Raw genomic sequence first — 13967 nt, forward strand, 5'->3', positions numbered from 1 at the left:
TGCTCCAGTATGGGCTCTTCTGTCCGTGTGTCCACCAGTCCTGCAGGATGCTATTTGAGTCCTGGCTTCCCACAGGACCACAGGCTCATTCAGGTATCCACCTTCTCTGGTATGCGGTCATCCATGGGCCAGCAATAACCAACCTTGTAAATGATGGCTTCTTTGGTTATTTCACAACATACCTATGCCAGTGGTAAATTGATAAGGTGGTAGTAATCTCCATACCTAAGAACTTTGTCTACTGTGAACATTTCTTCACAGTAATACAGGTGAGGCTAGTACACAATTCCAGTGCTGCAAAACATATTCAGGTGGGCATATCTAAGCTAGTACAACACTTTGTAACATGATTATAAAAAAAAAAGTTTGAAGAGAACTATACAGCTGCATAAGTCAAGTTTTCAATTTTATGGTTCTATGCAATTATTTCCAGTAAACACACTTCCAGGCAGCAGTTAGAGATATTTTAGAGATATGGCTCTATGCTTTGCAACTAATTTATCAATTTGTTTCTGTGTTAAATCAAGTTAAAATTTTGTTCTCTAGAGCTACAAATCAGTTTTGTTTAAACTTTCATAGCAGTGCACACATTATACCAGCTGTCATAGGTTTTAAACTTTGGATCTGCAGCCCTTAACAAAACAATTAGCCCCATTGGCTGATATTTTTGTGATGGAACTGGCAGCGAGAAAGCTGGATAATGATAACAAAACTAAAAGCAAACAAATGGTGTCAAAAGCAATGGGAGAACATGAACACATTTCTATAATTTTGTTCTCATTTCAATGTTATGATGACTTTCTCAAAACCAGAGAAGGTGTCTCTCATTAAGTTGTGAGAGGAAATATTCTTTAGATACTCTGCAACTGCTGGTAATGAAATGCTGCTTAATAAAATTGCAAGAGAAGATTCCTGCAACCAGCCATCAACGTCTCCAGAAGAAACTGAGCACCATAGAATAAGGGGGAAAGATCAGGCATGGAGTGGAACTGCCAAGAGTAGGAAGGAGAACGTGCTCCTCAGTCTTCAATAAACTGTGAAGGCTGGAGATATAAAGTTGGAGGCAGCCTTAGCTGCAGTGACCATGAGACTGTGAAGCTCAATATCATGCAAGGAGGAAGCATGGCAGCAAGTAAAGTACAATCACAGGCTTCAGAAAAACCAGCTTTAGTCTCCTCTGGGATCTTCTTGGAAGAATCCCGTGGGGGGAGGTTCTGCATGGTAGAGGAGTCACAGAGCTGGTTGATATTCAAGAATCACTTTCTCCAATCTCAAAAACAATTCTCTTGAGCAAGAAATATACAAGGTGGTGGCAAGAGACCCACATGGATGAATAGAAAACTCTTGTCATTACCCAAGAATAAGCAGGAAATAGAAAGGAGATGGAAGCAGGATCAGGCCACTTGAAATTAATATAGAGAGAGTAAGTAGAAATGAGACAAGGCAGGCCAAGTTCTAATTGTGATTAAATATGGCCAAGGATTTCAAGGACAAGAAGTCTTTTTTCAAATTCATCAACAGCAAAAGGAAAACAATGTGGGCCCATTACTAAATGGAGGACGATCCTGGTAACAGTGAACACAGAGAAGTCAAAGTTACTGGATGTCTTCTTTGTGTTGGTCTTCACTGACGAGCCCAGCCCTCAAAGATCCCTTACCCAGGAGCACAGGGTAAAGGAATGTTGGAAGGAACACTTCCACTTGAACAGTGAAAAAGAGGATGAGTGGTCTGGAGCCTCTCTTTTACAAGGACAGGCTGAGGGAGCTGGGCCAGTTCAGTCTTGAGAAGAGACAACTGAGGGACCTCATCAATGTCTACAAGTATCCAAAGGGAGGGTGCCAAGAGGAAAGAGCCAAGCTCTGCTTGGTGGTGTCAATAGGACAAGCAATAGGACAAGATGAAATGGGCAAAACAGATGCACAGGAAGATCCACCTGAATATGAGGGATATCACCCTCCTAGAAATTGTGACTCATCCACAAAACTTCAGAGAGAAAATGCTGACTGCTGGAGTTTGGCACTTTAGCTGTATTGCTAGTCTTTTTTTCCTGTCTTCTCCACTTGACCTTAATTGACCTACTTAGATATGCTATATAGAGTTAGATAAACTCCTTTCCTCTTTACTAAAGAGGACACCTAGGGTAACTAGCTGTCTACTCCACTGTCAATCAAAGGGCTAGACTGATTGTAACAAAGTTTCAGTATCCATTTATTTTCTAAATATTTACTGTAAATTTTTGTCCATTTTAACCAAACACCATACACAGCCAGCTTCACAGAAGGAGGTATGTAGTATTTCTTTATCCTGAACTGACTTTCTAGGTTTTTGACCTAAGTAATGTAAGTAGCTAAGTAATGAAATGCTGAATCCCAGGTACTTAATAGATGTATCCTTGAATTATTTGCACTGCATTATTTTTCCCCTTGGAATTTTTTTTTTTTTTTTTTTTTTTTTTTTTTGTGTAATTAAAGAAATTAATCATCATGACACAAAAAACCTGAAAATATTTGTGTACCTTCAGTCATACAGTGATGCAGATGGTGTGAACTGGAATAATTAGCCCAAGAATACCTGACAGATTGTGATAAGTCCATACAGTCATGTCATGTGACGTTACATTCAAACTGGCTGATTAAAGATGGTTTAGTGCCAGATAATTATTCTAAACATAGGATACATACAGAACACTGTAAAGGCTCAGCAGGAACTCAATGCATTCAGATATTACCAGACTCAAAAGGCATGGACTATGACTTTCAGTGCACAGGGAAGGGGAGTGAGGAATTAGAGCAATAACCTCTGTACAATGGGCATGGAAAATTTTACATCATTAGCAAAAGCAAAATTAATCTTCTATTTGTATAAGCCTACAAAGTAAATGCTCTATTTGAATAAGCCTACAAATATTGTAAGAAATGATGATGATATCATATCTTTTGGACTTGAACTTAGTTGAATCATTCTATCTGATTTGAGCGCTATCTACACTGGATTTTCTGTTGCTAAAGCAACAGCTGAGCTAGCTGTGAAATGAATGGACAAAATAATCCACAGGCATTTCAAAACATTACGTACATGCTCATTCTTACTGTGTGCCACATCCACAAATACATATTTGATTTGGGTATGCAAAATTATGTAAGTGTATATGTATGTCAAGTATGCTTTGCCAAACAAACAACAAATGCTTATGCTGTGAATGCAAGTGTACAGTAATCATGACTCTGAAACACCTTTCTGAAAAATATTTAGAAAGCAGTTCAATTTGTAGAATTAGAAACTACTTTGAAACAACTGTGCTAACTGAATATAATTGTTATAGATGTGATCCTGAGGAGTAACCGGGGCTTGAGGAATCCTATATTGTATCTGCAGAATCTTTTCCAGTCTAGATAAAGCACAGATGTTTTATCCCCACATGACAGTTCCATCTGAGATAACAGACAGGTTATGATAGATGTTGTACATCATGAGCAGGACTGTTCCTCCCCTAGGTCCATGCTGTCCAACTGGCTAAAACAGGTGAGATTTGGGATGAATGCCCATCCAGTAGAGTAACATATCAATGCCTGAAACAGAAGAGAATACTGAATTAGTGGATTCCAGAAGTGTTTTTTACTAGAACCAAACACTTGAGAACCTTTCACAGCATGGCAGAACAGCTCTCACTGTGAAGGAATAACAGTGCTGGGAATCAGGTCACCTTGTCTCTTTAAGTAGATTTCCAGCCCTAAAGAAGGGGAGAGGTTAGACAGGCACTGCTTGGAAAGAGAGTGTGGCATCAGAGCGAACAGAGATGGAAGTGAACAAAGCTGACCAAGTAAAGGGAGCAAATTTCTCTGGAGGGCTAGAAAGGACTTCTTCCATAGTCTAAGAAACTTCAGTTTTCTGTTGCTTTTTGGTTGGATGGAATTGTCTTGACCTTCTGTTGGACTGCAAATAAAGTCTGAGAGATTTTGCATAACAAGGACATTGTTACTCACTGTCCTAAATAGCAGGAGGAAAGAGCAATCTAGTGCTGACTCTGCTGTTATCATATACTTCCCAGAACCTCATGTCTGGTCAGAGGAATTTATTTTCATTCTCAGTTTTCATTTACAGATAATAAAGCCAGAAAAACCTTTGCCTTACTACTGAAGAGTAGTAAGGTGTTATTAACAATCTGCTTTTTGATTTCCAGTACTTTTGGATGAGATCTAATTTTATTGTCTAATACTGACAAATTACTACCATCAGTGAGACAATTTCAGTGAAGATATATACATAACCAATTATGATTTATGAATTGCATACTACCTATACATATACCATTTACAAACTGTGAAAAATAAAACATATGTAGATACATGACATACAGTACATAAGGAAACAAGCAGATAGAGGTGACTTAAGTTAATTAAAAATTGCCCATGCCACCTTCATTATGGTCCCTAATGTATTCACCTCTGTTAGAATCTTTCACCTCTGAGGTCTGCTGAAACAAAGAAAAGAAAACTAATTAGGATTATGTAAAACTTTTTTGTTTATGTATGTGGGACTTTTTCCTTTAAAAAGAAACCCTCAATAGAAATAAACTAGGATAATTCCCTGCTTGTCCACAAATTGTTACTTATGTTGCAAATATCTAGCATTTTTTGTTTAATTTAAAAGACTATTCCAGCTGCAAGTGCAGCCAGAATTTTATCAATAAATGGCAAAAGTTCTTCTACATTCTTGAAATCCCTGGGATGTGTCCTAAGCAGTGTTCAAACTATTTCAATTTTTTAACTTAATTAATTCATAATGGTGCCAGTTTCTTTCCACAGTCTGTAAAGACAGTTTAGACTAACTAACATAGGTGCATCCCTTCTTGCTTCCTGTCTCCTGCCTGTTGTCTCAATAGGTGGTTGGGATGTGTAAATGTTTTTTTCCTAGTGTGATAATCACCAATGAGAAGAACAGGATGAAGCATTATGTGCAGAGTGTGACAGAAACAGTTTATTTCAGCTCTATTGACTTTCCTGCTTCAGCACTTATTGATGGTATCCAGTGTAATTTTAGGCCGTTCTCTTAGAATCCATGTGCAGTCTTTTCGGATGTCCAGTTTTACAGAACTACATAATCATAGAATCATTTAGGTTGGAAAAGACTCCAAGATCATTGAGTCCAAACTTTGATCCATCACCACCTTGGCAACCACACCACAGCACCAAGAGCATTTCATCAATGTCTTCCTTGCAGTGATGACCCCAAAACTGAACACAGCATTTGAAGCATGGCCTCACCGTGCCGAGTACAGGGGGATGGTCTCTGCACTGGTCCTGCTGGACACACTATTTTTGGTACAATGTTTTGATATTTTGGTATCCTAAAAAATATTCCCAGAGAAACTTACACAGGAGGAACTAATTTTAAAAGTAATTTGTAACTCCATCACAGAAAAAGAAGCAAAGAAACGTATCTCTTTACCCTGGTAGCTTTTTTCCTAGAGTCTTCTCTATACAATGGAAGCTGAAATTTCTGTAATACACATGTATATCCCCACCAATTTAGTACTTAACATGCTTCTTAAGACAGGAATTTAGGTACTGTTAGACAAATTTGACTTTTTAGGAAAATTATCACAAAGGCGTTATTCTTTCTTTTGCTATCTCAACATATTTTTTGTAAAACAAAATGAAAAGCCACACATACACACCAAAAGTCCCACAGCAACGACGAAAAGCCCATGGCTTGATGAAAACTGTATCACCTTTCATTCTTAAACGCAAAATGGTCATGGTGTTAATAAAAACTTTTTAAAGTCTCTTTAGAAAGAAGAGTACATTTAGAATAAATAGTTTGGTATTTTATAATCTAATGCAGTTATTTAACATAAACTGGATAAATATGGAGTCACTGTGATTTGAGCTACCTTGCCCATGCAAAAAAATACAAGTGGTCACTTAATAGTGAACATGGCATTTAAGAAACTTAAACCATCAATAACACTGCTGTTATAGTAGAGCCCAAAGCCCAGAAGAAATCAGAATTGTACTGTACAAGGTTATGCACAATATTGTAGGGAAAAGTCAGTAGTTGGAAGAGTTTTCAACCAGAACTGAAAGCCCAGATTCTCCTGTAGAAGTGAGCATATGTGAAATACAGCTGGAATGTGGGAGAATCACAGCAGTACAGAGCAGCTGAGCTGGGGATGTGCCTCTGGAGATCATTAGTCAAACCCCTGCTGCAGGCTGGATCACCAACCTCCTGACCATCTCCAGTCAGACTTTGAATATCTCCAAAGGTACCTACTTCTAGTGTTTGACCACCCTCACAGCAAAAAGTGTTTCTTTCTTGTATTCAAATAACATGTCTTGTACTTTAACTTGTGCCTGAAAACCAGCCTACAGATCTGCTCTAGGAGTTTCATTCCTTTTTCTAACTTGGTGGGGGAAGAAAGTGGGATTTTATTGGCAGGCAGCTCACTAAATTCACAAAATTTCCAAAAGGAGGATGGTACTGTCATGAGATTGTATTAAAAAGACCTTTGAAGCTGAATAATATGTCAGTGAGAGAGACTGTTTTTTATTACTTAAGCTGGCAAGTGGCTGTTTGGGACCTCAGATGGGTCTTCTTCCCTTCTCTAGCCATTCCCAAGAGGAAAGCAGGAGATTGCAATGGCCATGAAACCCCCAGAAAGACAGGGAGAAACCAGCTCTGCATAGTTTTGGCACTAAAAAGGAAGACAAAGACCTAAATGGAGACTATTTAACTCCATTTGAGAGGTAAATTGAATTTTTTGAGGACTGGACTTGTGGGGAGATCCAGAGGAGGGGACATGCCTCCTTTGAGTCATGAGAGTATCTGATGGCAGTCTGCAGTGAGCTTTCAGACCTGATCATTTCTCCAGCCAATGTATCATTTCATGATATGTATTTGCCTCTATCTGTATTTGCAAAAGAAAATGTGTATCTGTTCTTACAAAATGAAAATGTCTCTGAAGACAGTAAAGTAGATATGGGAGAAAATTCTGCACATGCAGAAGCATTTTTTTGCTGTGAGAGTGACCCAGAACTGACTCAGCTTGGCAGAGAGGTGGTGGACTCTTTATCCTTGCAGATATTCAAAAGCCACCTGACATGGTCCTGAGAAACCTGCTCTAGATGGCACTGCTTGAACAGGACAGGTGGACCTGATGACATCTGGAGGTTACTGCCAACCTCAACCATTTTTATGGTGGTTCTAAATTTTTATGAAAATAGTTAGATATCTAGAGAAAAATATTGAAGGTGTTGACCCTCTTTCAAGGTTTCACATCTTACTTAGGAATGAGTTTCAGGCAATTCTGGAGTTTGAAGTCAATATTTTTAGAGGAAAAAACTCAACTCATGCCTTGAAAATTACTTTTTGAAAGCCTATAGGCCTTTTTCTGCTGTGTCCAATAGCCCATGGTTTTAATAGGACTATGCTCAAGGGCAGCACCAGGCCCTGTGTTTTGCCCATGTCACTAGTAGTTCCCAAAACTTCTGGTGTCATCCCCAGATATCTGAAAACATGTGCTGGCTGAGGGGACTAGATACATCTCTGGGCTTTTTGTTTTTCTCTGCACAGAAAATTTCAAACTTCTCCTCTTTAGGTACTGTTGCTTAACTCACATTTTTTGCTGCTTGGTGGATTTGCAGATCCGAGGGTTGGCTGCTTTGTGAAGGCCCACACACCATACGTGAGCTGCGGCGGAGGAGAGGAGAAGGCAGCTAGTGATGTTTGCTGCTTTCAGAGACTGTACAGCAGAACATCCATACTTTCAAGGAGCCACGTTCCCTGTCTCCGTACAACAGTGCCTGGCTATGGTTATGGAGAAGTGCTTTGCAGCAGAAAAACAATTAATATAATTGCTAGTCAGATTGACCTCAAATGACCATAGTGACATAACAAATTAGTGGCAAATATCAAGACAGCACTGGGGAAACATGAAAAAACACTTATAAGAGGTTTTATGGTTGCATGTTTGCAACCACCCACTTGCAAAGACAAATGTCACCCATTCCAGACAGTGGGGATAGTGCCATTCATTTGAACTGCTGTCACTGAGTGGCAGGAGCTGAAGACGTCCACTACCACATTAACTCCTAGGCTGCAGACAGCAGGGGAAAAGGGGGAAGAAGTAACTGAGAAAATCTAAAGAAGGACAGAACCTCTAGGGTATTGCTAGAAATTTAAGTAATTTAGCACTAAAATTAGCACCAATCGTTTAAGACAGACCTTGTTCTTCTCAGTTTCTATGAGAAAGAGAAACTCAGTATGATAGAGGAACTGTTTAGATTGCTTCCCTATAATTATTAGTAAACATCTTATTTGTTATGTCTCTTATTAGAAGCAGAGCCTTAATATCTCAGTCTAATTACTATTCATTCATGAATGCCTGCTTCATTGTTCTAGATGAAAACATGTTCTTAGAGAGGTAATAAAATTATCATGAGAATCTATTCAAACCAAATTTAAGAGTGGATGCTCAAAGCAGCCAACACTGAAGTCATCTAGAGCATGTGTGAGTATGCAAGGACTGTTACATACTGCTCTGTATGAGATCTCTATTTAGATCAAGAAGTCATTTTCTTATGTCAAATACAACATAAGAAAATGACTTCTTGATCTAAATGGTTTTGAACTTGCAAGGCTCATTCTCAGCTGATTAAAGTGCACAGATTCATAGACAGCAGAGAAGCAGTGTTGCTCAGTGCCAGATCTGGATCACAAAACTCAGCTGTATTTCAGCTAAGTAGCACCACAAGAAACATAGCATTAAGGCACAATCACCATGCTCAGGGACAAAGTCACTATCTATCATGCAGACAAACTCCATTTCTCACAGCAAAACATTTACTAACCTTCTGTCTGAGAAGAAAATTGCACCGTACATTTCATAACAGTTTTCCTAAAATGCACAAAATGAGTAATAGCCAAAACAGGCTTTTAACAGGTATAGTCATATATAGTGTCAATACAAGCAAAATCAAATACAACTCTTTTGAGTATTAATTTCCCTTCATTCTAGTTATAGCCCATACTTTTAATGAATATATAATGTTAACCTATTAGCTGGCAAAAAAATCCACATTGAACCTAACCAAGATAATGCTGTCCAAGATTCCAGACTTTGTTCATGGGAAGCAACGTTCCCATGCAAGACACAAATCACAAATGCAAGACAGACAGTCGAATATGAAAAAGCCAACAGAGCTGCTAAGACAGACAGATGCAAGTTCTGCTCTACCTATTCAGCACTCCATAGGGAGCCACTGCAGTGAATGGAGTATGGATTGTGCTTACTGTTGTACAGAGATGTGTTTCTGAGGTCTCTCCTAACAGCAATTTTCTCATTCTTATGGATTCATGCCCCTACAGATTTCATTGCTCCAGTTCTCTGTGTGTTAACCAGGAATGCAAGTCCATGTTTCAAAGGTAGAAAGCTCTAACAGTTTCAAGAGCATCTTGTGGGCTGGGAGACATGGCTCAAAGGACACCAGGAAAAGAAATCATCTGAGGTAAACCTAATCTTGTCAGCATCTTGTGTGGAAACACTGAAGATATAAATGTTTCATATAGAAAAATGTCTGTATGCAATATGGATACAACCTCTGATTAACAGTCACCTAACCTATGAAAGATGGGGTTTTTTTTCCACAGCAGCACACTAATGATTCTGCTGTCATTAATAGTTGTATTTTGTTCAGGTTCTGGCTCAACAGGACAATTTAATTCTTCTGACACATTATCAGTGACCTTATCAAAAAACATAAGGATAGGATTTTTCTTCTGGTAGAAAACTAGACCATAGGAGCAGGTCTGCATTAAATAAATATACCTGTAACTGAAGCAAAATAACCCCTGTTCAGTGTGTGTAACCCCCAAGTTACAGATTTGCTGAAGAACAGCAAATTTGATATCCTGCTTTTAATTCCCAATGGTAAGTAATTCCATTACTCCCCACAGTAAGCTATACTTGACATACATGACATAATTCTGCTCACAATTTCAACTATTAACACTATGGTAAAAAATACTAGCTAACTATAAACATATTTGGAACATAAAAGAAATCTTTATGATTTAAATAAGCTCTACAGTACAATTTTCATCTCAGATCATAATGATTATTTCAGCTTTTACTGTACTTGCTGAGGGTAATTTTAGGGTAGCTGATCTTTGCTAAAAGGGTATGTCCTTTAAACAAGAAAGAATAGATTAATGTCAGAAAAATATTATTGATTTAATGTGTTAAATATTTTTCTGTATCCTGGTAGATATAATCTCATTTTTACAAGCATTTTGAAAGGTAGTCTGGTTTCTCTGTTATAATGCACTAGCTTGTCTCCCGCTGGAGCAGAGGATTTGTTACAGACTAGTGACCTGAAACTTAATTCACAGAAGGAAGGAGAGCATGCTAGCTGAATCCTACACTTCCTTAAGTAATATGTTTCCACTTTCGGCTGCATCTTTATTTTCTGTCCTGCATTGTGAGAAGAAGAAAAAAAAAAAGAGCAATAATATTCCAGTGACATGTCTTTGGTACTTTCAGGACATAATATCAATAGCCTGATGTAGCCAGGTCATTTTGCTTTCTATATGCCAGTACAGTGAAGGCCCTAAGGCACGTCTTGGCCTTTTCCACTGTTGACTACACAAAGGATTCCAGTTTTGATTTGCCAGTTGCTAATCTTAGTTGACTAAAACCACAGCCAAATTCTCCTGAGAAACAGTTAGATTGTGTTACTCAGTACATTACTCATAGTTTATATGACATTCACTTACTACATTGAACTGTGGCTAAGCATTGCATCTGACATATTTTAAGGGATTTAAATGATGCTGGTTGGCAGTCATGTAACTTCATCAGCTGTGACACAGCTGCTATACACCTTTATGACCTCTTGGTACTTTATAATTTTTAATGTGTCCAGAGCTAGTCAAGAGAAATGCAGTAATGTCATAATGCCATCTACAGGCCCTAAACTGTCCCAGTTTCTCTTGGTGACCCTGCCTTCCATATTCCACCAAGCAACTCAAAGGAAGGGCTGGTAGAAAAAGAAATCATAACAAACTCTTCCAACTGAGAGTCAAATCATAAGTAATTCAAACAAATTTCTACACTATAATTATTAATAATGAGTTTTCTCACCATCCTTCTGGTAAGTTCTGCCAGGAACACTGCAGAGATAGATTTTCATGTCATATTTATCAACTGAAGCCATGGCCTCAGTCAAGAAGTCAGAAAGTGTAAGAACAGGTGAGCAGTGCTGAATGTTGCCTTGAAGTTGCATTATTTTCAGTCCCTAAAATCACTGGTAAGCTGTTGGTCTACAGTGGTTGGTATTCCTGTAATATAGAAATGCCCAGCCTTTCTGATCCCAAACACCAGCCAGCACACCTTCAAATACCCAAGGGCCACAGGTTAGACATCACATATTCTAGAGAGCTGAGGGAAGAGGAGAGCTCCAACAGTGGTTCACAAAAGGTGACAACAGCCCCCAGGGGGTCCCACTGCTTCACCGGGATATTGCCAGTATAAAGCAGCCCACTGATTTGCCCCCTCAAAATCAGAGATTCAGATTAGCCAGTTCCCACACCAGCTCAGCTTCCCTGTTAATCCTGTGGCACAATCTCACATATGTCTCGAACTTCTGAAGGTCCAAACACATTTTAAGACCCATTCTTGCCATCCCGTTAGGTTTACCAGCAAATATGATTTTGTACAGCCACAGACAATGTTAAAGTTGACTGATGTTTTTGCCTCTGTTCTGTCAGGTTAAATGAGAAGCAAATGAAAAAAGTCCTTCCAAAACAAACACACACCAAACAAAAGAAAGAGAAAAAATGGCTGAAAACCAGAAATCCCAGCCCAAAGGGATGGGTCATCTGGCATGAGGTAACCCAGAATACAAAGAGAAAAACTATTCCCTTGCAAATCTTTTTTTTCTTTTTTTTTTTCATGTTTTGGAGGTAGAGAATTGGAAATAGAGAGAAAACTTCTGGCTTTGTCTACCTTTCAGCTACTTGCATTTTCTTTCTTTGAGGATCTATAAACAATGAATCCAGAAATATTGTTAATGCAAAATACACAAAGAAATTCAAGACTATAGACTTAAACAGCTCATACACATTTTGAATCTAACACACTATTCAATGTCTTGCTTCTTCTCTTATTGGAATAATAAAAACCTGTTATACATTCTCCTGGTAAGCAGATGTCCATCTCAGTCTGTGGGTTCCTTCCACCAGCTTCTGTTTGTCTTCTCAAAAGTACTTCAATATTCCTCAGAGAGGCCAAGAGCCACTGAAATTACATGAGTGTTATATTTATGTGTATATAAGTGTTATATTAGTGTTATATTTATACAAATAACCACTTGGAGCAATATCTGAAAATGTTTCTTTCTTAGGTGAGTCCTAACACAGAAGGTGGAATGCCTCTTCTATTATTTGTACAGTAAATAACAAATGTGATGATTTGTCATCACATTAAAGAGAGGTTTATGTACAAATAGTAATTAACAATTAGAATTGTTGACTCTCTTCTAATTCAAACCTATAGACTACAGGAAAAAAGACAACCTACATCTATAGGAAGAGGAAGCGTCTCAAGCTTTTATGAAGCATCTTTTTTTCAGTTAATAATAGTTTCAGTTCTAGGGTTTTCTGTGCTGTTTGAATAAAAGCACTTTTATTTAAAAATCATATTTTAAATGCCGTCATAAAAAAATAGACAAATGTCTCAGAAGAAGAATCAGACTAACAGCTTGACAATAGACATCACAATAGATTTAATTTTTGCATGCATTCTTACTGCAGTCCCTGTCAGGCAGAAAAAAAGATATGCAATCTGAAGCTCTTGTACTTCACATTTGTTGCATGCAGCTATTATTCTACTTGGCTTTGATGTTTCACACAACTTTTAGAAGCAAAGAATCTGCTTTGACAACATGACATTTCCCATATGTTCCTTTAGTTGTATGAATGAGAAAACCTTGGCTAACCCTAATTAGCATTGGCACTGTTGTTTGTAATCTTTGCACCGCTTTCTATACAAAATTGTTTTAGTACCTTAGAGTTATGAAAGGTTCTGCTTATTGTGCAGAACACCAAGAGCACTGTGCTACTGAGGATACTTGACTTTAAATTGCTGGGGAGAGATGGGGGCTGGGTCCCACACCTTGGCTACCTGTCCAGCTTGTAAGTAGGTGGAGGTTACGGCAGGTAATGCTCTGGGTGTGGGCAGACGGGGATTGCCTCCAGGTGAATTTCTCAATTCCACCTGCTTTCCTTTATGGGCTGAAGGAGTTTTTTAAAAAGCTGCTCAGTCAACAGATGGAGGAGAAGAGACTTACCTGAACTGGTTCACATTTTGCCTCCAGTCATAGAAACTTCTTTTCTGTTTTGGCTAAAAAGTCATTGCCAGTGGCTAGAAGGAACTTAATCTCCTACAGAACAAATGCAGCTAGTCCTAAAATTTACTTTTGTAAGTGTTACCTCTCCAACTAAATGGGCAAATATCTAATCTCTGCACATAATCTAGCACACCAGAGAGCATGTCTGGCATAGTTTGTGAGAACAATGGCTTCAGAGCTAGCCAGAGGAGAGTGTTGTGCAGAGTGCTGCTTGTCAACTTGGGTGCCTTCAGCTCCCTGAGATTCAGGATCTGGCATGCTTTCAGAATGGAGCTCCCTGCTTCGGTTACTGGGAGAAACAACACACCAGAGGGTTGTGCTACCTCCCAGAAGGACCTGGTCGGACTGGAGAAATGAACAGACAGAACCTCGTGAAGTCTAACTACAGAAAATGCTGCGTCCTGAGTGTGGACAGGAACAACCTCAGAAACCAACATATGCTGGGGGTAGCATGCTGTTTGCCTTCTCTACAGCAAGGACGCATTGCTGGGTCATGTTGAACTAGTCCACCATGACCCCTGGGTCCTTCACTGCAGAGCTGATTTTTAGCCAGCCTGTGAT

The sequence above is a fragment of the Prinia subflava genome, chromosome 3 (genome assembly GCF_021018805.1).
Source record: "Prinia subflava isolate CZ2003 ecotype Zambia chromosome 3, Cam_Psub_1.2, whole genome shotgun sequence".
NCBI lineage: Eukaryota > Metazoa > Chordata > Aves > Passeriformes > Cisticolidae > Prinia > Prinia subflava.